General features: G+C 43.4%; 1 pseudogene; it reads right to left on the reverse strand.

Annotated features, from left to right (window-relative positions):
* Nucleotides 1-775: 775 nt before the first annotated feature.
* On the reverse strand, nt 776-20258 carry LOC147427361 (uncharacterized; annotated as a pseudogene).
* Nucleotides 20259-24876: the final 4618 nt, after the last annotated feature.

Raw genomic sequence — 24876 nt, forward strand, 5'->3', positions numbered from 1 at the left:
TAATCCTTGACAAATTCAGCCCCCTCTCTCTCTTGGTCGACCCCTCTCACTACAAGAGGTTGTGTGCACTTGTGATGCTATTAGCGACGGAAATACATTCGGTTTTTATACTCCCCAACGTCGCTAAGAATGTCGCTAACAGCGTCGATACGGGAACGTCGCTATGAGCATCGCTATAATGGTTTCTATAGGCGTCACTGTAGACGTTGCTATATAGAGACGCCTATAGCGACGATCATAGCGACGTTTATAAGCCACCTATAGCCCCGTTCACAGGCCACCTATAGCGATGTTTATAGCAACGCTGCAGAGCCTTATATAGCGACGGTCATAGTGATGCCCGAGAGAAAAAAATGCCCTCCCATCAACCATTTTGAATGTTTCAATAATTGAGTAAACCTAAATGAATCCAAGATAAGCCCAAATTCACCTTTGAAAGAAAGTGCAAGCTTAGATATAGACCCAAAATAGTCACCCACAAGAGAATATAACCATTAACTCGATCATCCATAGTAATATTTGGAGAATAAAGATACAAAACTGACAAAAGTAAATTGATGAAAGTAAACCAATGACAATTGTACACATCATAGGCAAAATCACTTGATTGTTAAACTTTGCAAATGTAATAGTTACAACACCATTGTCATTATTGAAAAAATATATATGGTTTTCAAAAAGACGTATAAACATCATCTCATTATACATATCCTATAACAAAAGGAAACTAATGCTATCCAGCTACGGCTAGACTGACATCGTCTAATCAGGCGTCTCATCGCGTCCAAGCAGCATATCTGCCGAATTCTGCAAAAAATACAATAAGACATCTTTTTGTAAGTACAAACATATAATTTATAAAACAATACAACAAATAGAAAAGAGTAAACCCTAATACTAACCATGCCACCGCAAGAACTCAGAATGTCCATCAGGGCGTTTAAACCCTTCCTGCCTGTGTACTCACGCTCGTACAATGTGGGGTCACGTCCTATCATCGACCACTATCAAAACATACAAAGAATCCATTATGTTAGAATTTAAAAACCCATAAACCCTAAACTATCAAACCTAAAGAGCAATGCGAAAACACTTACAAAATTTTTCTCAAATGATGCCCACCCGCCACTCCCCAAGTGGTGCGAGCTCCCTGCCTCTACTTGCACTCTGGCTGCCTCCTTTTGTTGCTTCTACTTGTCGGGATTCTCGCACGCTGCTTTCTTCGCATTCTTCCAATATTCTTTGGCCATCCAATCTGGTTTGTTCCACCCATGCTTAATTGCTTTTTGCACTTTGGAACGCTTGTGCTTGCAGAATTCATGCATTCGAACCTTCATCAGTTCTTCATTGAAGCGGTCATCCCGTGTTGAAACGGGAAACTCGTCATGCAACATGCTGATGACGCTATCTTATAAATCACTTGGTACTTCACTCCAAGTGTTTAGTAGTGTCTAAACACCTTAGAGCAAAGACCGTGCATGCGCGAGATCACCTTCTTGCCTTCATCATCCAAGATGATGCCGTCGCTGAAGTCGACGGAGTAAAGCAAGCCCTCTTGCCGATGATGCGTGAACCTGGGTGTCCCGGCAGGGGTCTCTAGGTGCGTGTCAATGGGGGTGCGGACGTCGGGTGTCTCCATTGGAGTCTCTGCCCCGAAGCGAGGAGTGTCGACTGGAGTGACTCCTGGAGGAGTAGCTAGTGGTGTGTAGCCGCTAGGAACGGTCGTCAATCACGCAAAACCTGGTGTAGATGGTGATGTCATGGCTAGTGTGGGGGCAGGCAAAGAAGGGGAGGGTAAAGAGCCTCGTCAAACACGAGACGGTGTCGAGGCATCGGTGGCGGCATCCCCACAACAACCGCCCCACCGCCACTAGAGCGTCGGTGCCTAGACAAGTGTGAAGATCGTCTCGTCGACATCGAAGCTTCGGAGCGCGCTGAATTCTCCAAAATAGAGAGAGACGTTAAAGGGGTAGGAACGCGTGATGGTGCTCCAGAGCGATGACGCTCCACGTACCACTGTCTCTGCTAGGGTGACAAAGAAGAAAGAAACTCCTCATCATCCATACCTGCATTAAACACACGAACACTTGAACTTAATATTGAATGAATGGAGAAGAAAACATGGACAAGTAGAGAGAGAGAGAGGGGGGACTCATAAAGGGGGAGGGATTCCTGTGTAGAGAGATTTCGTTGAATTTCCGTGAATTTGTAAAAGCATTGCGCTCTGGGTGGGATGGAGACTGAAGATGCATCGCAAAGGTCTGCTCATAGAAGTTGTTTTCCCCACCACTAAAAAATAATTGATCGGGTGAAAGAGACGCTGAGAAGCAGTAGTAGTGCTTCTTAGTGTCTCTTTCACCCGATCAGCTAGATCTAGCGATGGGATGAGAAGCATCTATATTGAGGAGACCAGCTTCCCGATTGCAACTTCAGTCTCTATCCCACTCGGAGCACAGTGCTCGTCATCCCTGGTTGTGAGAACATACCTAGAGCATTCGTACTTGGAGTGGATGCAAATACCATTAAATACAATGACGCATATAGACAAAAATGGACAAAAAGCCACGTGAATACAATATACATTATAAAACTGAGCTAAATTGTTCAAATACAATATTTATGGCTTTAAGAGGTCTCTCTCTCATCCTCATGAAGCTCAGCATAACTTCCTATATCTATATAGAGCTCTCCATTTAAACAGATGTCCTCCGTTTCATTTTGTAGATGCTCTGCATGCACCCCATAGAGAGTGGCAACTTGATGCTCACATCTGGCACCACCTCAGCGGCTTCTGACCGAGTATCTTCTCCGATCTCCTCCATTGATGCCGTTGTGATTGGCACATGGTACCCTTCATAAATCCGTGCACTATGAGGGGCTACCTCTATGACGTACCACCAGTTTGATGCAGACTTTGTAGGATGAAATATCACCTGCCTGTTACGAGACTGGGCACCCTCCTATTGTAGTGGTTAGCTGCAATTGGGATAGCTGGGCGTAATGGTTAATTATGTGCTGTCTATTTTACTAATTGAGTTGATGATGATTTTGTAGAGTGGAATGCGGGGAGTTGATGAAGAGGCGACGGCAATTACTCTTGGCCATTTTATATTTGCACAGTATCTTAGAACATCATTTCAATAAGCCACTATGGCTCTATAAATAGTTGTAGTGGGAACTCCCCTTATGGGTCATGCAAGAACTAATGAGCTTCACTCATTTGCAAAAGTAAAGTGGTTGTAAAAGAGGGGCCTCAATTTTTGGCACCTTAAACTCAAAGTAATATATTAAATACCAACTCCACAAGAGAGGTGCCGTGGAGTTTGGGGCTAGATTTAGGCCTTTCTCTTGCAGATTCTCTTCTCTACACTCTCTTAAGCTATGGTTATTTGCTGTGTACTCTCTAATCTAGTCTACATCTCTTACACATCTCTTACAAGCTTGTCTATGTCAATTCTATGTTTACTGTGTGTGTGTGTCATAGTCTAGGTGATTGTGTGTGCTTGGAAATTGGAAGAAGAGGTGGACAGTTTGATGGTGATGGCTTGAAAGCTTATGTTGAATATTCTAAGCGGTCGATCTCCCCCTCTTCTCCCAACAGTGGTATCAGAGCAACGAAGTTCAATTGAATCGGCATCATATTTCAATTTCAATAAGGGAACTTCTCGATTCGACACACCCGATTTTACAAATAATCGAATTTGCAAGTCAAATCTACTTGGTCGTAATTGGGAAGCTTAATCGGTGAATTATTCAACAAATTGTGGATCATCAGCAAAAGAATCGGTATGTGCATCTCTTAATTTCAAGCACCGATTAAATTTTATCGGGAATTGGAAAATTATCGGCCAAGAAGATAAGAAGTAGCGGATTCGTAAGAGGCCAAGAAGGTCAATTTTGGCATCGGAAAAGCAAGGAAAGATTTCAATTGGAATTAGCAACAGCTCTTAATTGGATTAATAGACGAGATTGGATTCAAAGGCTTTGAAGTTCTGAGGAAAATTTTCGAGGCTTGTGAAGTTCGACCCTCTCCAACAACCTCATAATGGATCGGAGCTTGGCCAATACAAAGAAATAGAGCTCATTGATCATAATATGAATTGCATCAAAGGGAGCGCCATACATTGCTGATCATTTTTGTCTACTGCTTCAAGACCAATTTCAAACTCTCCAGCTGGCCATCACCTCAATTCCAATGGCACTGTGAACTCTCCAAAACTGCACGCTGCCAGTTTTTTTTGTCATCCATAAAAGTTAGCATAAAGTAAAGTTAGCTTCAACTTCTTTTTGAGCCTTTGAATTCGGTCGTCTACATTCTTGAAGCTTAAAATACCGTTTTCCTTTTGAAGCTTAAAAGCCTACTTTTGTTAAGAGCCTACTCGCCCACTCCTTTTCTCCGTAACCTTGGCCCTCGACAAACTCTGGTCACCCTCCTTCAATCGCCGACTACAAGTCTAAGTCTCCACGAACTTAAAAAGTCATCGATCCCTATTTGAAACCGATTAACAAGCTTGAGGATCATGTCATCGTCGTATTAATAAATTAAAAAAAAACAACGAATTGTAAATTACCAATATAATTTGCGGAATTCTCTTCCGACCGCCACTGCTATCTGCTTTGGGGATACGGGAGACCGGACACTAAAAAATTCAACTGGCTCGGTGACACACCGTCGGACTGTCTATTCTTTGGCAATTTCCTAGCACATCGCAATTCCGGACTGGCCGCCACCGCTCTTTCTCAGCTACGTACATTACATTTCTGTTATTTATTTTATTTTATTCCGCATATTGCATCTGCAAATATCACCAAATAGCCTTTTTAAGCATTACCATTTAATTATTTATTAAATTATATTTATAAAAAAAAGAAAAAAAGAAAAAAGAAAAGCACGCAATCATGGCACATCTTCCTCATGCACCCACGATTGCAGAGCAACTTCAAAATTTACAGCAGTCACGCACATATGAACGCATGCGAACGCAAGAACTTGAAGATAAATTATTGCATTCTGCACGCACCGAATCTGCACCGGCGAAAAACAAAATTAGCAGAAAAGCCTTCACTTTCAAAGATTTTGATGGAATTAAAGATGCTAGCACGGTTCTAGCATGGGTTAGTCAGCTAGATGACTATTTTCATGATGAATACTTTCCCGAGCATGAAATGGTAAAGTGTGCATCCAATCATCTCACCAGCAGCGCTGCATTGTGGTGGAACGCCACCAAACAACATAGAAGAAGACCACGCACATGGAATGCATTTAAAAAAGTGTTTTTACCCCAATTTTTTCCCACACAGTACAAAGCTAAGGCACAAACGTGAATGGGATTTAATTCGACAGGGTAGAAATGAAGACGTACAGGGTTACACTGACCGTTTTTGGAATTGTCTGATTCAATTGCAAGCTATTGAACATGTTAGTCGCAGGAAATGAAGCGAAAGTACATATCAGGCTTGGCACTACAAATTAGTGCTGAGGTAGATATGTTCGAACCAGATTCTCTGTCAAAGGCCATTAACTTGGCTCTCAACGCAAAAAAGAAGAAAGGTGGACATTCCTATCACACTGATCAACCTGCTAACACTAACCGCAACAAGAGACCTCCTTTTTCTCCTAACTTTGACAGAAGTAAACACCAAAGCCATACCTTTTTCAAAAGACGAAGATTTGACAATCCTCCTACCACTGCTCAACCTCATACGAGCAACAACCACAACCACACTCAGCAACAAGGCAACCAACATCCTTTCAACCAGCGTTCTCCTCCAAATTCTAATGGTAACAAAAAGGTGAAGTGTTTTAAATGCTTTCAATATGGTCACTATGCAGATAAGTGCCCAAATGGTCATGCTAAGGGCAATGGTCAATCCAATGGCCATTCCAATGGAGTCAACAGAAATTCAAATAAAAAACCCTTCAACAACAACCGCCCCAACGCAGCTACTCTTAACCTCATCGAAGATGCTATACCTGACGACAACGAAGTGGAAGTTAACTACGGTGAGGGATATGATCTTGATTATGATAACGATGACAACCCATCCTCAGGTACTCCTATATCTCCTCACACTTTGTTTAAAGTGCAAGACACTGTTAAGGGTGAAAATGTCACCATTCTGCTAGATGATGGTAGTAGCCATGATTTCATTTCCACACGATTGGCACAGCAACTATCACTCTCTGAAATTTCATCCCCTCATAAGGTCAAAACTATCAAGTCACTGTTGAAGTTTGCATTGGTGAGTTCACTCAAGCACGTACATTTTTGGTAGCACCATTGCATGGTCTTGATATGATTTTGGGAATGCCATTTCGTCATGAATTTGATCCGTTGATTAATTATAAAACACGTACAATGTCTCTCACTCATAATAATAAAACTTTCTCCATCCAAGCAACACTGGCACAACAAAAATTTCCACTCCTCTCTCACACTCAAGCCAAACGAGCAATTCGAAAACAAGGGAAAACACATCTAGTATTGGTAAATCAAATTTCTGCTGAAACTGAAACTTCACGTAATTCCACACACGATGAATTTCTTTCACAATTTAAAGATTGTTTCATGCATGATCTGCCACCTGGAATTCCACCATCACGCCCAGAAGACCACAAAATTGACATCATAACGGGTAGTGAACCTCCTTGTAGAGCACCTTATCATGTAAATCCTACCCGCACACAGGGAAATACAAACTCAAATCACTGATTTACTTGACCGAGGCCTAATCCGACCCAGTAGTTCACCATACGGAGCTCCAGTACTTCTTTTCAAGAAGAAAAATGGAACCTTTCGTATGTGTATCGACTATAGGGCTTTAAACAAGATCACCATTAAGAATAGGTTTCCAATTCCTAGAGTGGATGACCTATTAGACAAACTAAAAGGGGCACACATCTTTAGCAAAATTGACCTTAAATCAGGATATCACCAAGTCAAAATGTTTGACCATGATGTTTACAAAACTGATTTCAGAACACAAACTGGACACTATGAATTTCTTGTCATGCCATTTGGTTTGACAAATGCACCAGCTACATTCACACGCATGATGAATTGAATTTTCATTGACCATCAAGATTTTGTGATTTTATTTTTTGATGACATTTTGGTATTCAGTAAATCTGAAGCAAGGCATAAGCAGCATTTAACACGTGTATTTGATCTGCTTGCACAAAATCACTTGTATTTGAATCTTGAAAAGAGTTCATTTTTCCAATCTGAAATTGAATATTTGGGACATATTGTATCGGGTAAGGGAATACATGTCGATCCAAAGAAAATTGAAGCCATTCAATCCTGTCCGAGACCCAAAAACTTGCATGAGCTACGATCTTTTATTGGTCTTTGTAGCTATTACATGAAATTTGTTCGTAATTTTGCTTACAAAGCACATTATTTGACTCTCTTATTGAAGAAAAACACGCCTTATGAATGGACTGATTTACAAGAAAGCTCATTTAATGCACTTAAACATGCTTTGACTAATGCACCTGTATTGCAATTGCCTGATTTTGAAAGACCATTCTTTGTGGTAGTCACTGATGCTAGTGGGAAAGGTATCGGTGCAGTCCTTATGAAAGATAACCATCCAATTGCTTTTGAAAGTCGTAAATTCAAACCGTCTGAAACAAAGTTCAATACTTATGATAAAGAGTTGACTGTTGTGGTACATGCATTGAAAATCTGGAAACATTATGTAATGGGTACTGACTTGATCATTAAAACTGATCAACAAAGTATCAAATATTTACTTTCTCAGCCCTTAATAGATGATAGACATATTAAGTGGGCCGCTTTCATTCAAAGTTTTCAGCCCAACATTCAATACCAACCTGGTAAAGAAAACGTTGTGGCTGATGCTTTGAGTAGAAGACCCTCACTTAATCATCTATCAACCATTACGGGAACTTCATTTGACACTATGTCTGACACTTATGCACATGATGATGACTTCAAAATGACATGGTTGCACATGCTTGATAATTCTGTACACACATTTCTCGAATACACTATTCAAGAAAACTTCCTTTATTTCAAACACAAATTGTGTGTGACCAAATCTTTTCGTACATTAATTATTGAAGAATTGCACAAACCACCTTATGCTGGACATAGAGGATTTGCTGCAACTTTTCAAAATTTATGTCGTGATTTCTATTGGCCTGCTATGAGAATGGATGTTAAACAGTATGTGTCAACTTGTTTGATTTTTCAAAAATCCAAAGCAGCTACAGGTAAGAAATTGGGACTTTTACACCCTCTCCCCATTCCTGAAAGACCTTGGTAACATATTTCCATGGATTTTGTTACTAGTTTCCCACTCACAACACACAAACATGACATGATATGGACTATTATTGATCGTTTCTCTAAACAAGCATACTTTGTTCCATGTAAGAAAACACTCACAGCACATCAAGCTGCACTTTTGTTTCTAAAGACTGTTTTTCCACATCATGGTTTGCCTAAAGTGATTATTTCTGATCGGGACTCAAAATTTTGTAGTGCTTTTTGGACTACTGTATTTGAAAATCTTGGCACTACACTTGACTTTACTTCTGCATTTCATCCTGAATCTAATGGTCAAACCGAAGTCACCAACCGAACTATTATTGACTTGTTAAAGGCTTATGTTTCTTCTCAACCTAAGAAATGGGATGATTACCTACATATTTTGCAATTTGCATACAACAACACCACTCACACCGCCACGGGTAAATCTCCATTGAAATTATATATGGTCACTCACTTCCTACTCATGCTTCACGTCTTTCTAATGTTGTGCCTTTCGCTGATGATTTCACTACTGACTTTCATGATATTTATGCAAGTGTGCATTCAGCCATTAAACACTCACAAGAACTTTACACCAAGCATGCTAACAAGCATCGCAAGGCACACCAATTCAAAGAAGGTGATCATGTTTTACTTCGCATTGAAAAACGAAGGATCAAAAGTGTTGATACTAATGTCTTTGTTAAGCTTGCTCCTCGTTTTTATGGACCTTTCAAAATTTCAGCTATCATTAACGATGTTTCTTTTCGTTTAGACCTACCTGCACATTGGCACATTCACAATGCCTTTCACATTAGTCTTTTACGCCCATTCCAAGGACCCCTACCTACACACCACATTTATGAAGACCCACCTTCACTTGTAAACCAAGAAGAGCAACTCATCCCTAACAAAATAGTTGACCATGAGACCACCACTACACGCACTGGAATGGTTTATAACCGTTACCTTTTGACTTTCAAGGGCCACCCTAGAGAGGATGCCAAATGGATGCCTGAAAAGTTTTTTTGCAACTTTCTCGACCTTCTCCACACTTTCCATCACTCACTGTCCATTTGATTTCTCTATTGAGCAACTGAGGACAGTTGCTATCCCTGGTGGGAGGGATGTTACGAGACCGGGCACCCTCCTGTTGTAGTGGATAGCTACAATTGGGATAGCTGGGCGTAATGGTTAATTATGTGCTGTCTATTTTACTAATTGAGTTGATGATGATTTTGTAGAGTGGAATGCGGGGAGTTGATGAAGAGGCGACGGCAATTACTCTTGGCCATTTTATATTTGCACAGTATCTTAGAACATCATTTCAATAAGCCACTATGGCTCTATAAATAGTTGTAGTGGGAACTCCCCTCATGGGTCATGCAAGAACTAATGAGCTTCACTCATTTGCAAAAGTAAAGTGGTTGTAAAAGAGGGGCCTCAATTTTTGGCACCTTAAACTCAAAGTAATATATTAAATACCAACTCCACAAGAGAGGTGCCGTGGAGTTTGGGGCTAGATTTAGGCCTTTCTCTTGCAGATTCTCTTCTCTACACTCTCTTAAGCTATGGTTATTTGTTGTGTACTCTCTAATCTAGTCTACATCTCTTACACATCTCTTACACTCTCTTACAAGCTTGTCTATGTCAATTCTATGTTTACTGTGTGTGTGTATCATAGTCTAGGTGAGTGTGTGTGCTTGGAAATTGGAAGAAGAGGTGGACAGTTTGATGGTGATGGCTTGAAAGCTTATGTTGAATATTCTAAGCGGTCGATCTCCCCCTCTTCTTCCAACACTGCCAGAGACACATAACTTACATGAGAGCTTCCAAGCACGTAACTTCTAAAATTGGATGTTAACTATTTACATACTTACTTGTTCACAATGCTCGGGTAGTACGAAAGTGTCTCTTAGGCCAGTCCATTTCTTAGTTGAATCCACCTCAAGAAAACTAGACTCTCCTCTATGCACAGTAGCATTGCAACCCTTATGATTATCTTGAACCATTGCACGTCGAACAAGTTGACAAAAAATCCTCTATAATCGATCCTCAAAATCTCTTGTATACACATGATAATAGATAAGCTTGAGAAAAACCAAGATTTACAGTGTTTGAGTTTAAGTATAAATCACCTGAGCATTCTGTTACTCTGGGATAGTCATGCATGGTCCACATTAGAATACCTCTGATCAAAGAATTCCGTCGACCTGTGTGTCGGCTCATATCCACCACTTCTATGCCAATCCACAATTGTTGTAGATCTTTCAATAGTGGACGAAGATACACATCCATATTCTTCACTTTATACCGCCCCAGCACAATCAAGTTTAGCCATAGGTGCCCCTTCTTCGTAGTCAACCATGGGGGAATGTTGTAGTTGACGATGACAACGGGACATACACTGTAAGATGTTGATCTTTGACCAAATGGATTTATGCCATCCATAGCCAGACCTAGGCACAAATTTCGAGCTTCCCTAGCAAAATCCAACTATGTTTCATCTATATGTTTCTAGGCTGCGCAATCTGCAGGAATCCATAGCACACCATCCGAAGATTTATTCTGATCATGCAATGATGCTAGGGTGGCCATGGAGGACTTACATTCGAAGAAATGCTTGATGCGAGGAAGCAGAGGAAAATGTTGCAAAACCTTTTGTGGAATTTTTGTTCCATGGAGATCTACTCGATATCTCTCGGAATCACATTTCGGAAACTTCTCCATGTCTATGTATTCCCCTCTGAAAAGAATGCAGTCGTTAGGACAAGCATGGATCGAATTGTAATCCATCCCCAAGTTTCGGAAGATCTTTATTGCTTCTGCTTTGGAATCTGGAATCACATTATCAGTTGGCAATATGTGCTCTTTGAGCAATCTACACAACGAAAAAAATACGGTACAATTGTGTAAAAATGTATCAGATCATTATACATCTAGAGTTTTTTATTAAAGTAAACACATTGTAATAGGGTGAAAGCATGTTAACCTGTCATGCTTTTTCATGTCCCGGACAATGCTAACTAGCACAAATTTTGACATATGCTAACTAGTACAATAATTTTAGCTACATCTCCAAGATCTATGACATATGATATATCAATAGAAAGCACTTGAAACAAGGAATCCAAATGTACAACCTCCGACAAATTTTGATATTATTTGTAAAAAAAATTACCGGATGCCCAACTTTTTGAAGATCTGCTAACTTGAAACTGCTAACTAGCACAAAAAGCGTGACAGGTTAACATGCTTTCACCCAATAGATCTCTTGAAAAGCGCTGTGACGCTAGTGTCACTCCATCCAAACTTTGTCTGCATGTTGAGAAGAACTAGGAGCGCCTTCAATTTAGACACACGTGCTCCATCATACAATGGCCTATCGGCTTCACTTTTCATATCATCATAGATAAGCCTTTCTGAATCCATGATCGTCTCGATCATTTCATCGATCTCAGGCTCAAACATTGCCTCGTTGGGAATGTGGTCTGCATGATCATCCCCCAAGCTGTCAGAGGATACATCTTGTGACCTCACATATGCTGCTTGACCAAAGCGCATGCGAACACGTCTATTGGGTTGCAAGATTGCTGCGTGTTGGCCAGCGTCATAGTCCGATGAGTTATAATTGACAACAACGCGATCTATAATAGATGGATTGAACTCGCCAAATTCTCAATGGTGCTACAAAGAAATATGTCTTGTCCGTCGTACAACATGCTTGCATTGATTACAAGGACATTAGATCCTCGTTGAGAGATAGGTGTTTCGGTTGGACGGCCCCACATCCTCATCACTACTCATAATGAGGGTAAAAACCTTATAACCTGGACAAAAAAAATAATCTTCTATTGGCATTCTCCATCTTTTATCTCTCTCTCTCTCTCTCTCTCTCTCTCTCTCTCTCTCTCTCTCTCTCTCTCTCTCTCTCTCTCTCTCTCTCTCTCCCAATGGGGCTACTAGCTGCATAGATATGAATGGGCCTCACTTCATAACACGATTTTAAATTTCGAATTCGTCATTTGCTCTCTCGCCCTCTCTCTCTCTCTCTCTCTCTCTCTTGGGAGGAGCAGTCGAACATGCAGATGGATTGCTGGTCCGCATGGTCCATCGAACATAAATCTAGATCTAGTTTAATCTTAAACTCAAAATAAACCTAAATTTAATATAATCTAACGTAAATCTAAATCCAACGTAAATAAACATAAATCTAATCTAATATAATCTAACCTAAATAAACCTAAATCTAATCTAACGTAAATCTAAATCTAACCTAATCTTAAACTCAACATAAAGATAAATCTAAATGTAATCTAACCTAATCTAATTTAAATTTTAACATAATCTCTTTCTCTCTTTGTTTTCTCCCCTTACCTCTCTCTTTCGTCTTCTCCCCATCTCTCTCTCTCTCTCTTTGGTTTTTTATTATCTCTCTCTTTCTCTTTGTTCAACAGGTCTTGAGTTCAACTCCTTGTCGGCTAGATCTTTAAGGTCTCTTGGGATAGTTTCCTACAACTTTAAAAGTCTCTTCTTCTTGGGTGTGTGTGTGTGTGTGTGTGTGTGTGTGTGTGTGGGTGTGTGTGTGTGCCAATAAAAAGAGGAAAATGGTATAACCTTTCTATCACCCAAGTGTGGTAGATTGGTTATGCCATTTCCCTCTTGAATAACAGGTCTTGCGTTCAACTCCTCGTCGGCTAGATCTTTGAGGTCTCTTGGGATAGTTTCCTACGACGTTAAAACTCTCTTCTTCTTCTTCTTCTTCTTCTCCTCTTCTCTCTCTCTCTCTCTCTCTCTCTCACTCACACACACACACACACACACACACAAACAAACACAATGTGTGTGTGTGTGTGTGAGAGAGAGAGAGAGAGGGAGAGAGAGAGAAAGAGGGGAAGGGAACATGAGAGAGAGGAGAGGGAAGAAGCATACCTGGCTCTCCTTCCTCTCCTCGTGTGTGTGTGTGTGTGTGTGTGTGTGTGTGTGTGTGTGTGTGTGTGTGTGTGTGGAGAAGAAAGAGAGAGAGAGAGGGAGAGAGCGGGTTACCTCTTTACTTGCTTGAGCGTCGAAAACTCAGATCTGAGATCTGGGTTTTTGGGCGCTCTCGGTTTTTTTTAACCCCTGTCGGCGTCGCTATGGGCATCGCTATGTTAGAAATAAAGTAGCGACGCTCATAGCGACGCCCATAACGACGACGTGAATTTTCACTTTTGAGCGTCGCACTGCGAGCATCGCTAATGTGAAGTACCTCTTGTAGTATCTTGCATTTTACTCATGCTGACACCCCATTTGGACTTCTCCCAGCTTAGCCAATGAAAATTAAGCAGCATAAGTGATAGCCTTCTGACATGTGTCCCCCTTTTCCCTTTTGTGAGACCTTTAGGTAATTAATTATTACAACTAAACTCTCACTGGACCCCTTTGTCTTTTGGCCAATAGGAATTAGGCAAGCCATTGGGCTGTTGAATGCTCATTGGACCCCTTGGGAGACTGTCCAATAGTCTTCTATGGAGCTTAATTCTTATTGGTTCTTTTCTTAAGTGTTTTTAAATTAATTAAACTAGATTTACTCTAGAATAATTATCATTGGTCCACCTCCATGGCCATTCAATAGGAATTGAGTACACCTTTGTGGGCATCTGGGCTAGGGAGCTGACATGTGTCCCTCATTCCTTGTGAGTGTGTGTGTGTGTGTCTGTGTGTTTCTCTCTCATCCCCTACTTCTAGGGCTCGCCCCCTCCTATGTAGGACTCATTGAAGACTTTTTGTACACACACAAAGCATCCAGTTTTCCTAAGCTTTGAACTTTGGACACAACCTTTGAATTTTGGAACCTTAGCATTTTGGAAGTCTTGATGGGCTGAACTTTAGAGCAATGTGCAACAATGGGCTGAACTTTGAATTTTGGAACCTTAGCATTTTGGAAGTCTTTAAAGCCCATTGTTGCACATTGCTCTTTTGCAGATTGCCTCCCCTTTGGATACCTATTTTCCCTCCTTTGGATCCCTATTGTGGTCGGTCTGCTAGCTTAACCAATATTATAGCTTTTCTCCCCTGGAACTTCCCCATATTAAATGATCAGTTTAACATGAGAAAATCATTTAGCAGAATTAGATATTAGTTATTATGACATCATTTATAGCTCTTTTCCCCTCTCCTGTTGCATCTGACACTGACGAGAGCAAAGCGAACCCCGAGCCCCGACGGCCTCTAAAACGTCGAGGACCGAATGGCGTGCCTCGAGTCTGTCACGATAAAGTGAACAGGGGGCACCACCTAGATTTGATCGGCTAGGACACAAACCACGATGATATGAACACCGCAAACTTACACACCAAGAGAGAGAGAGAGAGAGAGAGAGAGAGAGAGAGAGAGAGAGAGAGAGAGAGATTTTCAAATGATGAAAACCCTCACGGGTGTGAGGGAGAATGATTTCTGCAGTATTTACAAATGGCACAACGTGGTAGTAGAGAGGTAGGGAGAGGAGGTGGTGCAAACTACTTGGTGCGTTCTCTAAGACGACTGAATGATTGTGAAGCTTGCTATCAAGAGCGTGTATACACGTATGCATCGACCATTGGAGTCGAGAGATGGATGTGGTTCCCTTTGCATGGTGCAATTCCCAAGGCAAACCCCAACACCCAAGGCCCCCCCTCCCCATGATGGTGATAGTGTCAACTCTTCCTACTACACTCTACCAAGTGTTGAATTCTCATGAACTGCCCCCCCCCCCCCCCCCCCGATAGTGACCTCTGAGTGCCAATTTTGACTTCTCATGAACTGCCCCCCCCCCCCCCCGATAGTGACCTCTGAGTGCCAATTTATAGGTGTTGGCTGCTTGGATTATGGTAATCCCGGTGTGATTAGCGTAAGCTTAATCGGGGAGACAAAGCAAGTGGTGGGCCCGGTGTGGTTGACCCTTGCTTTGTTTTGGGAGGTTATTAAAAGATGAGAATCTCTAGGTGGGCCTTTGTGACCATCACCTAGAGAGAGCAAATTTACAAAGTGGGAATTTTACAACGGCTTGGTGAAAACTGAAGAAATGATGAAAATAACCTATAAATTACTGAAATTGGCATCGTGGTTGCGTGTTGCCGGAAAATGGTGTGTTGTCGATGCGTCGGTGTAGAGCGTACTTCTTTTCAGGGTCGGTCGAAGCATGCCATCGGTGCATTTCCTCTTTTTGTTGTTGGCGGCGCGCGAGTTGGGTCCTCCTTCTTTTTCGCCGATGTTGTAGTTATAGACCTTTGCTTTTTTTTTTTGTATTTGTGGTGCGGTGCATATATGCGTGTGTGTGTGTGTGTGTGTGTGTGTGTGTGTGTACGTATTGGTGCATGAGGGCAGATGTGTGTGTGTATGTGTGAGTGCGCAAGCGTGCGTGTATGTGTGTGTATTTGTATATGTATGTGTGTGTGCGCAAGCATGCGTGGGAACGGGGGCTTAATATTATTATGTGTATAACATATATTATATATTTTTTAATTTATTTTTTTTGTTTTGGCTTTGTTGATAGCTGCTGGCAGCCTGTTACGCTACGCGAGGCGAATGGGGGGGGAGATGGGGTTAGAGAGAGTGTGGGTGTGTGCGGTGTGTGTGTGTTGTGTGTGTGTGTGTAGAGAGAGAGAGAGAGAGAGAGAGAGAGAGAGAGAGAGAGAGAGAGAGAGAGAGAGAGAGAGAGAGAGAGAGAGAGAGATGTTCCTGCGGCCTGAGCGCCTGAGAGGGAGAGAGATGGGGTGAATGAGGGGGGAGATGGAGGGCTAGAGGTGTGTGTGTATAGAGGGTGTGTGGTGTGTGCATCTAGAGAGAGAGAGAGAGAGAGAGAATCTAATGGTGTTGCGCCTTCATGTTGGAAAAAACGAGAGAGAGAGAGAGAGAGAGAGAGAGAGAGAGAGAGAGAGAGAGAGAGAGAGAGAGGCCTGCGCCTGTCCAGAGCACCAGAGAGTGAGAGGGGATGAGTGGGGAGAGAGAGAGAGAGTGTGTGAGGGAGGATAAGGGAGGGAGTGTGTGTGGATAATAGAGAGAGAGAGAGAGTATTTTTCCTGCGCCTTCACAGGCTGGCTGAGAGCAAGAGAGAGAGTGTGAGGGAGAGAGAGATTAATGGTGAGGTTCGCGCCTCGTGGGCCGCTGGACAAGAGAGTGATGGAAGGGGGGGGGGGGGGGGGGTTTGGCAATGGAGTGGGGTAGGGGGAATGTGTGGGTGAGAGAGAGAGGGAATAGTATCTACTGTTTTGCATGGTGGCTCAAGGACGAGAGGAGGGGAGCAAGTCAATGTGTGGGGAGTGAGGGAGGATATTAGCGGCCCAAGGGAGGAGATTGAGGCCGAGGGGAGGGTGAGGCAAGCGGGTGGGGAAGAGAGAGAGAGAGAGAGAATATTATTCGGACTATTGGCTTGCATGGGGTGTGTGTGTGTGTGTGGATAAGAATCCGAAAGAGAGAGGGTTCACATGCGGCCACGGGCTCGGTGTAGCGGGAGCACGAGAGAGAAAAGGAGAGAAGGGGGGGGTGGGTGCTCGAGGCTTGCGCTTGGCCGAGGGTGGCCAGTGAGGGGTGTGTGGATGAGAGAGAGAGAGAGAGAGAGAGAGAGAGAGAGAGAGAGAGAGAGAAGAGAGAGAGAGAGAGAGAGAGAGAGAGAGAGAGAGAGAGAGAGAGAAGGTGTGATCGGCCATTGGTAGGCAACGAGGGAGATAGAGAGAGAGAGGAGTTCTCGGCCAATTGCGAGCTGTGATGAACAGCAAAACGGGCCATTGCTTAAGCCTTCCAACGGTGCCGCCATGGCTCCGGCAGAGGAAAATAAAATTTTTTTTTCTTTGATTTCCGAAAAGCGGCCATCATTAGCCCTCCCCTTTTGGCTAGAGGCATTGATGCCTCTAGCTCTGATTCTGATTCGAGCTCTAGGAGCCGATATCGAGTTGCCTTCAGAACTAGCCATTCCATTTGGCCATTGGTGAGAATCCTGGGATATTCATGAATCTGCAACAGGTCCGGTTGATAGCCTGTTCCTTGGAATAGTGTCAGTTGATTAAATGGTAAGCCCATGGCTTCCAAAACTTTGTGCCAGTGTCCTCCTGGATCCCAAGTGAAAAATAGGATCATTATCTGCAGTGATCGAACAATAAAAATTGCATGCCAAATAGGACCAAATTTGTAACCACCAGTAGCGAGAGGGGAAATGAGCATCTTGGCTCCTGCAAAGACAAAACTAAAAATTAAGATTCCCAAGAGTGTGCGAAGAATCCACCATGTATGGCCGCCTTGTTGGTGTGGTGAGCTCCAATTTTCTTCAGAATCTTGCTTACTGTCGTGGTTGGAAAAATCTGCAAGCATATCATGCTTCTTTTGGGTGTGCTCAAACATGTCAGCTTCCTTTTCTGATGCTAATAGCAAGCCACCTACCTTGCGGCTTAGATACAAGCATAACCCACTTATGCTTATGATGCACTATTTGTAAAGATTTGCACCAAATTGGGAATGAGGCCTTCATTCTTGCATTCTATCAACCTTTTGTCTATCCATGGCTCCTTAGCTTTTATCTCCATGCTGATATTATCTCTATATGTTATAGCGGCTAGCCACAGCCATAGGTCTGATGCATCCCATGCAAACACAATGCTGTGTTGTGGAGGAGTTTGGAACATCCTTAAAAGGTTGGCAACATATTGATCATCAAACTTACTCTGAACACCCTCACATAAACTGGAGGCATTACCATCTCCAAGTTTATAACACCCTTCACTAGACTAGAGGCATTACCCATCTCTAAGTCTATAACACTACACAATAAAGTCTTGCTCGGCTGCCAAGCCTCTAGAGAAATATCCAACTCCAAACCTTCAGTCATACTTACCTCTTCGTTATGGTCCTCTAGTGAAACTTCCTTGATGCAAAATTCCTTTAGCTTGCTACATTGTCCTTGGTCCATGCTGGTGCACAGGCTTCCATTTTCAAAGCCCTCCCCTTTGCTTGATATCTTGTCCATCTTCTGCAAAGCCTTGCTAGCAGGCTGGCCTTCCTCTTCTCTTGTATCTTTCATGCCCTTTGCACTCCTCTTACTCTGACGAGGCCTAATCAACACTTTACACCTTCTTACCCTTACTGCCCAATGCTGTCGATTGATTGCTTTGGTGTCTATTTCATCCAAGGTTAAAGATGTACTCACATTTGTAACACAATTTTCTTGACTTACCTCCCCCATTAGGGTAGCATCTTTTGATTCTTTAACCTCTTGTTCCACTGCTTCAGTTCTTTGAATAGTCTTCTTGCTTGATCCTTCTTCTGTTACACTCATCTTGACCTCTTATGCAAGACCAATGATACTTGGTGTGTGGGTACCAATTGGTGGTGGGTGTAGGATGATTGTAAGTGGTGATTGTGGAGGTGGTCGCATTGGTGACTGGCATTGAACTGGTGTGGCTAGCTATGGTTGCACTGCTGGTGGTGGGATTGGTTGCCTGGGTGGCAGTGGTCTTGCCCTTGGAGAGAGATCTGATTCTGTCTCGCCCCTCTATTGAAATTCTGCCTCCTTGGGTGTGGGCATAGTACATTCCATGGCCATCTTCCCCGCAGTTGTAATAGTGGTACGCTTGGTTCTGCCTTCGTTGTCCTCTTCCTTGTTCTCGATTCCTGCCAGGTGTATGCCCTTGCTGCACCAGATGCACGGATAAACTCTCTAGTTGAGTGGTGATGCAACTCAGCAGGTCTTGTTGCTCTTCTGATGCCTCCTGCGGTGGACTCTATGGTTGGTTTTTGTAGTCACTGGGGTTGGTCGGACCGAGCTTGTTTCCTCTGACTCATTTACTCTTGCTTGCATCGCAGCTTCTTGTCTTTAAGGCGCGCTACTTCGACTGCCAACTCATATGTTGCAGGAAACCTTCCCTTCACCTTCTCTCTAAGCGGCGACCATAGACCAGCAATGAAACGGTCCTTATTTAGGAAATTAGGCGCTCCTTCGCCTTCCTCCAGTGAGGCAACCCATCTCTCCCATAAGTCCACAAATTTGGACTCGTAGGTGGCATACTCCAGCAAACCTTCCTGCTTTAATTCTGTCAGTAGCTGCCATAGCTTCTTCGAGGTTGTGCCTCCACCAAACCTCTTTACAAAAGCAGCCCTTAACACATCCATGCATTCTTGGTAGCCTGGGGCAATGCATTATACCAGGACTTGGCCTCTACTTTCATTAGTAGAGAAAAAATTCTAAGTGGTGAGGCGTCGTCATCTTTGTTGGAGACGACACAAGCAATGTCAAAATCATCCAAAAAGTCGGTGGTAAGATCCTCTCCCTTCTTTCCACTGAACGTGGGGAAAGAAACACTTGCCATGGTAGTGACTCAGGAAATTACAAACCTTTTTTTTTTCTTTTTTCTTAATGACAGTAGCAGCTCATAGCGGCTTTGTACAGGATTGGGTGGATCGGTTAAAACAGGATAGAAAATGGATCACACAGCTAGAACAGAATAAAAATGCTTACATCAAAAGAGTGGTAATAATTCAAGAGGGGCAAGATGATGGGGCGTGGAGATCTCGGGATTTCATCAAGCATCTCGGCTCCAAATAAGAAAACAATCTTTTGCTCGTAGAATATCTTCCTATCAATATACACATTTACATGCATGTGTTGCAAGAAACGAAAGGGAAATACTTCTGGCCTATTGTTATTATCCATGCTGGGTGTAGGGCAAGGATCTTGATGACTAGGGTTGCGTACCTCAGGTGTTGACGAGATGACACCTTCACCCCATGCTCCTACCGCTTGTAGTAGTCTGCACAATCCTCCACATTAGGCTCAAAACAGACTCGGCGAGAAGAGTCTACCTCAATCGGCTTTCCATTCTGCATGCGATGACGGCGCTTGGGTGGTCGAACTTCATTTGAACTCTCCAGGCCTAGAGAGAGTGTGGGCCCACTTGTGTCCACCAAATGCTTCAAGCTTTCGGACTTAGACTTTGTGGTTGATGTAGTTGATGACTCCTCTCGAATCATTAGAGAGAAAACACTTAGTGCTATAGAGAATCTGATTGTTGTGAGAGTGCCGCAGTTTTCAAAAGTAAAACTCACCGTTCTTTCTTTACTTCCTCTGTCGGCACTCATTGACAGAAGGTTGTGGTTTGACCGCAGTGATGGCACTCCATAGGCCTCCCACATGATGCTCTCAATTTGTGGTTAGAACGAGCAACACGAGATGGAGAATTTACCTCTTGAATACTGACGACACTGCAGCCTGGCAGTAGTACTTCAATGAAGGCGGCTAGTGCCTCCTTCGTCTCCTCTTCTTCCGTCCTCCAGCTAGAAAATTCCTTCAACCATTCGTCCATGATTGATAGTGGGCGTCACTTTCATCATTGTAAACTAAAGGGTCTTAGAAAGCCTTCCTCAGTGGGGGCACCAAATGATGGGAGCAAAGCGAACCCCGAGCCCCGACGGCCTCTAAAACGCCGGGGACCGAATGGCGCGCCTCGAGCCTGTCACGGTAAAGCGAACAGGGGACACCACTTAGATTTGAGCGGCTAGGACGCAAACCACGATGATATGAACACCGCAAACCTACACACCGAGAGAGAGAGAGAGAGAGAGAGAGAGAGAGAGAGAGAGAGAGAGAGAGATTTGCAAATGATGAAAACCCTCGCGGGTGTGAGGGAGAATGATTTTTGCAGTATTTATAAATGGCACGCCGTGGTGGTAGAGAGGTAGGGAGAGGAGGTGGTGCAAAATACTTGGTGCGTTCTCTAAAACGACTCAATAATTGTGAAGCTTGCTATCAAGAGCGTGTATACGCTGTCAGGAGTTTTTTTGAGCAAGGGATTGCGCATATGTACATACACATGCATGGTGCATCGAATAAAGGATTACCCAATTTCCATAGCCAGGTGGTTACGTGGGGCCCACATGTGTACAGGTAGGACAACATGTACATAGTGCAGCGATTTTCACTATTATCAGTACTAGTGTGTTTTTTCTACAATAAAGTGAAGTTGGTAGCGCGTAAAACTTCTCGAGGAAGCTATCCGCGGGCCAACGACGTGAGGTCAGTAGGTGCGTCACATGGCATCTAGTGGCGTCAGGAGGGCGAACAAGGTCAATATTTGCACGCGGATGAGGACGGACACAACGTGGGTGTTTTCTGGTGAGAGTTATGCAGAAAGGTCATCATTAGGACCACTTTTTAGGGCCACTTCACGTGGTGGCGGGATGCATTATTGAAAAGAAATGAGTGCCAGGTGTGCGGATGATGCAAAAAGGTGACAACTATGCATAACGAGGTCAGTTTTTGGCATGTTCGGGGTCCGTTTGAGGTCATCTAAAAGGCCAAGGGTGCCCAAGTAATAAAGCTAAGTGTGGGAACTGAAAAAACTGAGAGAAGACCAGAAAAAACGTGGAGAAGAGAGGAGGAACAGCTGCAGCTGTGTTTTTGCTCATTTTGGAGCCTGTTTTGGCCGTAAACTGCTCATCCGAGGTCGGATTTGAGCACTTTGACATTGTAGACTGGGGTTTTGGGCCGTTCCGGACGCGATGGTGCTGTCCATTTTTCCAAATTCCTCACTCTTTTTTTGGTGTTTTTCTGTGTAATCTTCTCCGGTGAGTGAAGCCTCTACTTAACTTTGTGGTTGTATCTGGTGTATTTCTTCAATATTGTGTGAGCTATTTGCCCCATTGGTGTTGGCCCAAGCTCAATTGTATCTAAACATCAGAAATTCTCCTCTTTTGAGCTGAGTTTTTTGGGTGTGAGTGTGTGTGTGTGTGTGTGTGTGTGTGTGGAGTCGGCAACTGGATAGTCTCTCTCCTCTCACTCCAGAGGTGTGTTCCCTGTCTCGGCCAGGTGTGTTGTGTAATCCGATTGGTGCCCCATAGTGTGTGTGTGTGTATCTTCCCAAGAGTGTGTGTCGGGTCGTCATAGAGGCGTTGTGTGTGTTTTCATCCCGCTCACATTCTTTTGGTGCCCCCATGGAGGATCTTCTTCGAGTACCTTCTGCTTTGAGCTTCGACCTTCGAGCTTCGAGCTTCGAGCTTCGGGATTACAGGTTGCAGGTTGTAGATTACTGGTTACAGGTTACAGGTTACAGGGACAGGTACAGGTACAGGTGATTCACACAGGTACAGGTAGCTGGAGTACAGTGATATACTAGCAGTGATGTCACTTGCAGTTGTTGTGGGTATGCATCACTTGGCGCCTGTTTGAGCGCATTGTCTGCTGGATTGTACGTTACTTATGAAAACTACCATTGTACGCATTTGTGGAGCCATACTTGGTTGTATTTGGCAGTCCCAGCCATTTCTGAGACTTGGTCTGGAAGATAGTCATTTCTGAGACTTGACTATACGCGATTTGCATTAGCCTTCGTGTGAGGGTCGATAGCGTGAGGTTTTTATTGAGCTGGGGGATTCTCAAATGTGGAGTTCCTTTCGGTGATATAGGTAGCTAGAGCACCCTTTTCGTGACCTCGCCATAGGCTATGTACTAGTGAGTCCTACTTGATGCTCGGGTTCTATTGCTGACAGTTTATGCATACATAGACAGTCTATATTTTGGGTTCCTACTGCTCTACTTCTGGGGAAACTCTGTCGAAATTTTCCCAAGTTATGATGGCTGGTTTTTTGGTATTTTGAGCCATTTATGCTGTTATGCTGCTGAAATTTTGGCAAAATCAGAGGTTGAGTCAGGTGTGCCTTCTTGGGAGCTTCATGGTTGGCTTTAACGGATGATCAAAATGGCCCTCAGTTCACTCCTTTTCATTTAACTCAGAGAATCCAGATAAATGTTCATGTGTCTAGGAAGATTTTTTTCCAGCAGCGCATAGTCTTTATGTTCGGGCCAAGAAGATTACGAGAGATCCTGGAATGTCCTTTACCTGTTGTAATTCCAATGATCAACTATGAAAACTCAAATTTTGATGTGCATGTGTTTGTTCTTATCTAAAGTTGAGCTCCATTGAAGTTTCTGGGGATTGGGTAGTCAAAAGTTTTGGGTTCTTGCACGTGTGTTCAAAGGGGTTCTCAAAGCATTGAAACTTGGGTAGCCATGGCTTTCTCTTATCCGGAGTTTCATGGAAGAAGTGATGAAGATGTGGAAGAATTTTTGGAAAAGATGGAGGTTGCCTGCATTAGCAACCAGATTCATGACCCTGCGTAGATGTTACGCCTTCTCCAAATTTGTTTGAAGAGCGATGCACGAGTTTGGTCTAAAACATTTGAAGAGGAGTTGCGTGCAGCGGATCCACCTGTAAGATTGAGTTGGGACAATCTAAGGCATGGGTTGGAAGTGGAGTTTGTGAAGATAGAAGATCCTGACAAAGTGTGGCAAGAAGTACAAGGTTTGGTGCAAAAGGAAGGTGAGCTAGTAGATGCGTACATACGTAAGTTCTCATTGGCATGGGAGCGGATGTGCAAGGCCTTAGCAGCACAGGTACCCCCGCCTGACATGATGAACAAGGACAGGTTCTTGGCTGGTCTTTGGGAGAATATACGTTGGAGAGTGGAGCTAAAGAAGCCTAGGACATATGAAGATGCACTAGAGGTATCAAGGAACAAAGAGTGGAAGCTGGAAAAAATGAGCCAGTTAGGGGTGGAGTCTTTGTCCATGAGGTCTGAATTTCAGCCTCTAGAGTCTTTACAAGGTCGCATGTCAGGGGTTCATCATGAACCAGTGGCTCCTGTTACTACTCAGGTTATGGCAGCAGTGGTCACTACAGCAGTGCAAGATGATGGGCTAAGGCAAGACATGAGGCAAATGGTAGATTTGATGAAGAATCTCAGCCTAAACATGCTAGGTCAAGTGGGAAATAATCGAGGTCGAGGGAGGTTTGCAAATCAGCCAGGAGGTGAAGAAAGGCCTAGGAATGGTGTTGGACAAAGCAATGGTAGGTTTTGGAGGCAGACGCCCACATGTTATAATTGTGGAGAGTTGGGTCACATCAGCCCGCAATGTGATAAGCCACCAAGGATGGGGGGAGACATGTATCCATTGCCAAGACAGGTGCTAACTAGGTCAAATGATTATGGCATCGAAATTAAGGGAGATGAAGGAACCAGTGGACTGACCCAGGAGGAAAAGGGAAAGACAAAAGTGCTAAGTGTAGTCACTTTGGAGAAGGCATCAAAGCTAGAGGATACATTAGTGATGCCTATTGGGAAGAGGATCACAGGGGATAAGGAAGGAAGAAGTGCCCCAGGTCCTAGTAAGAAGAAAGGAAAGAGCCATGAAGGCGAGGATGTCAAGGCCAAGAGGAAAAGGAGAGCTCGTCGAAAGTTTCATGTTTCAGATTTTCCATTAGGGGATGGGCAATTAAGCTATGACTTGAAGGAGGATCTGACAAGCAGGAAGGCAAATGTTACTTTTGGGCAGCTTAGAGAGATGGTGCCTAAGCTAAAGCGACAGTGGAAGAGGATGGTTAACCCAATGGAAAAAGAGCCAGAGAGAGGTTCAGTGAAGGTGTTGGCAATGGATGAGCTACCAGACATTTGTCCAATAGCAGATGTGTGGCATAAAAGGAAAAATTTGGGACAAGGTTATGTGGATGGCGGAGCCCAAATATGCATCATAACCCACGCATGCGTTGAGAAGATGGGTCTTACAATGACTGGGGTGTCAGGCTTCCGGATTAGA

This window comes from Adiantum capillus-veneris, chromosome 23 (assembly GCF_014529385.1).
Source record: "Adiantum capillus-veneris isolate H3 chromosome 23, ASM1452938v2, whole genome shotgun sequence".
In the NCBI taxonomy this organism is placed as follows: Eukaryota; Viridiplantae; Streptophyta; class Polypodiopsida; order Polypodiales; family Pteridaceae; genus Adiantum; species Adiantum capillus-veneris.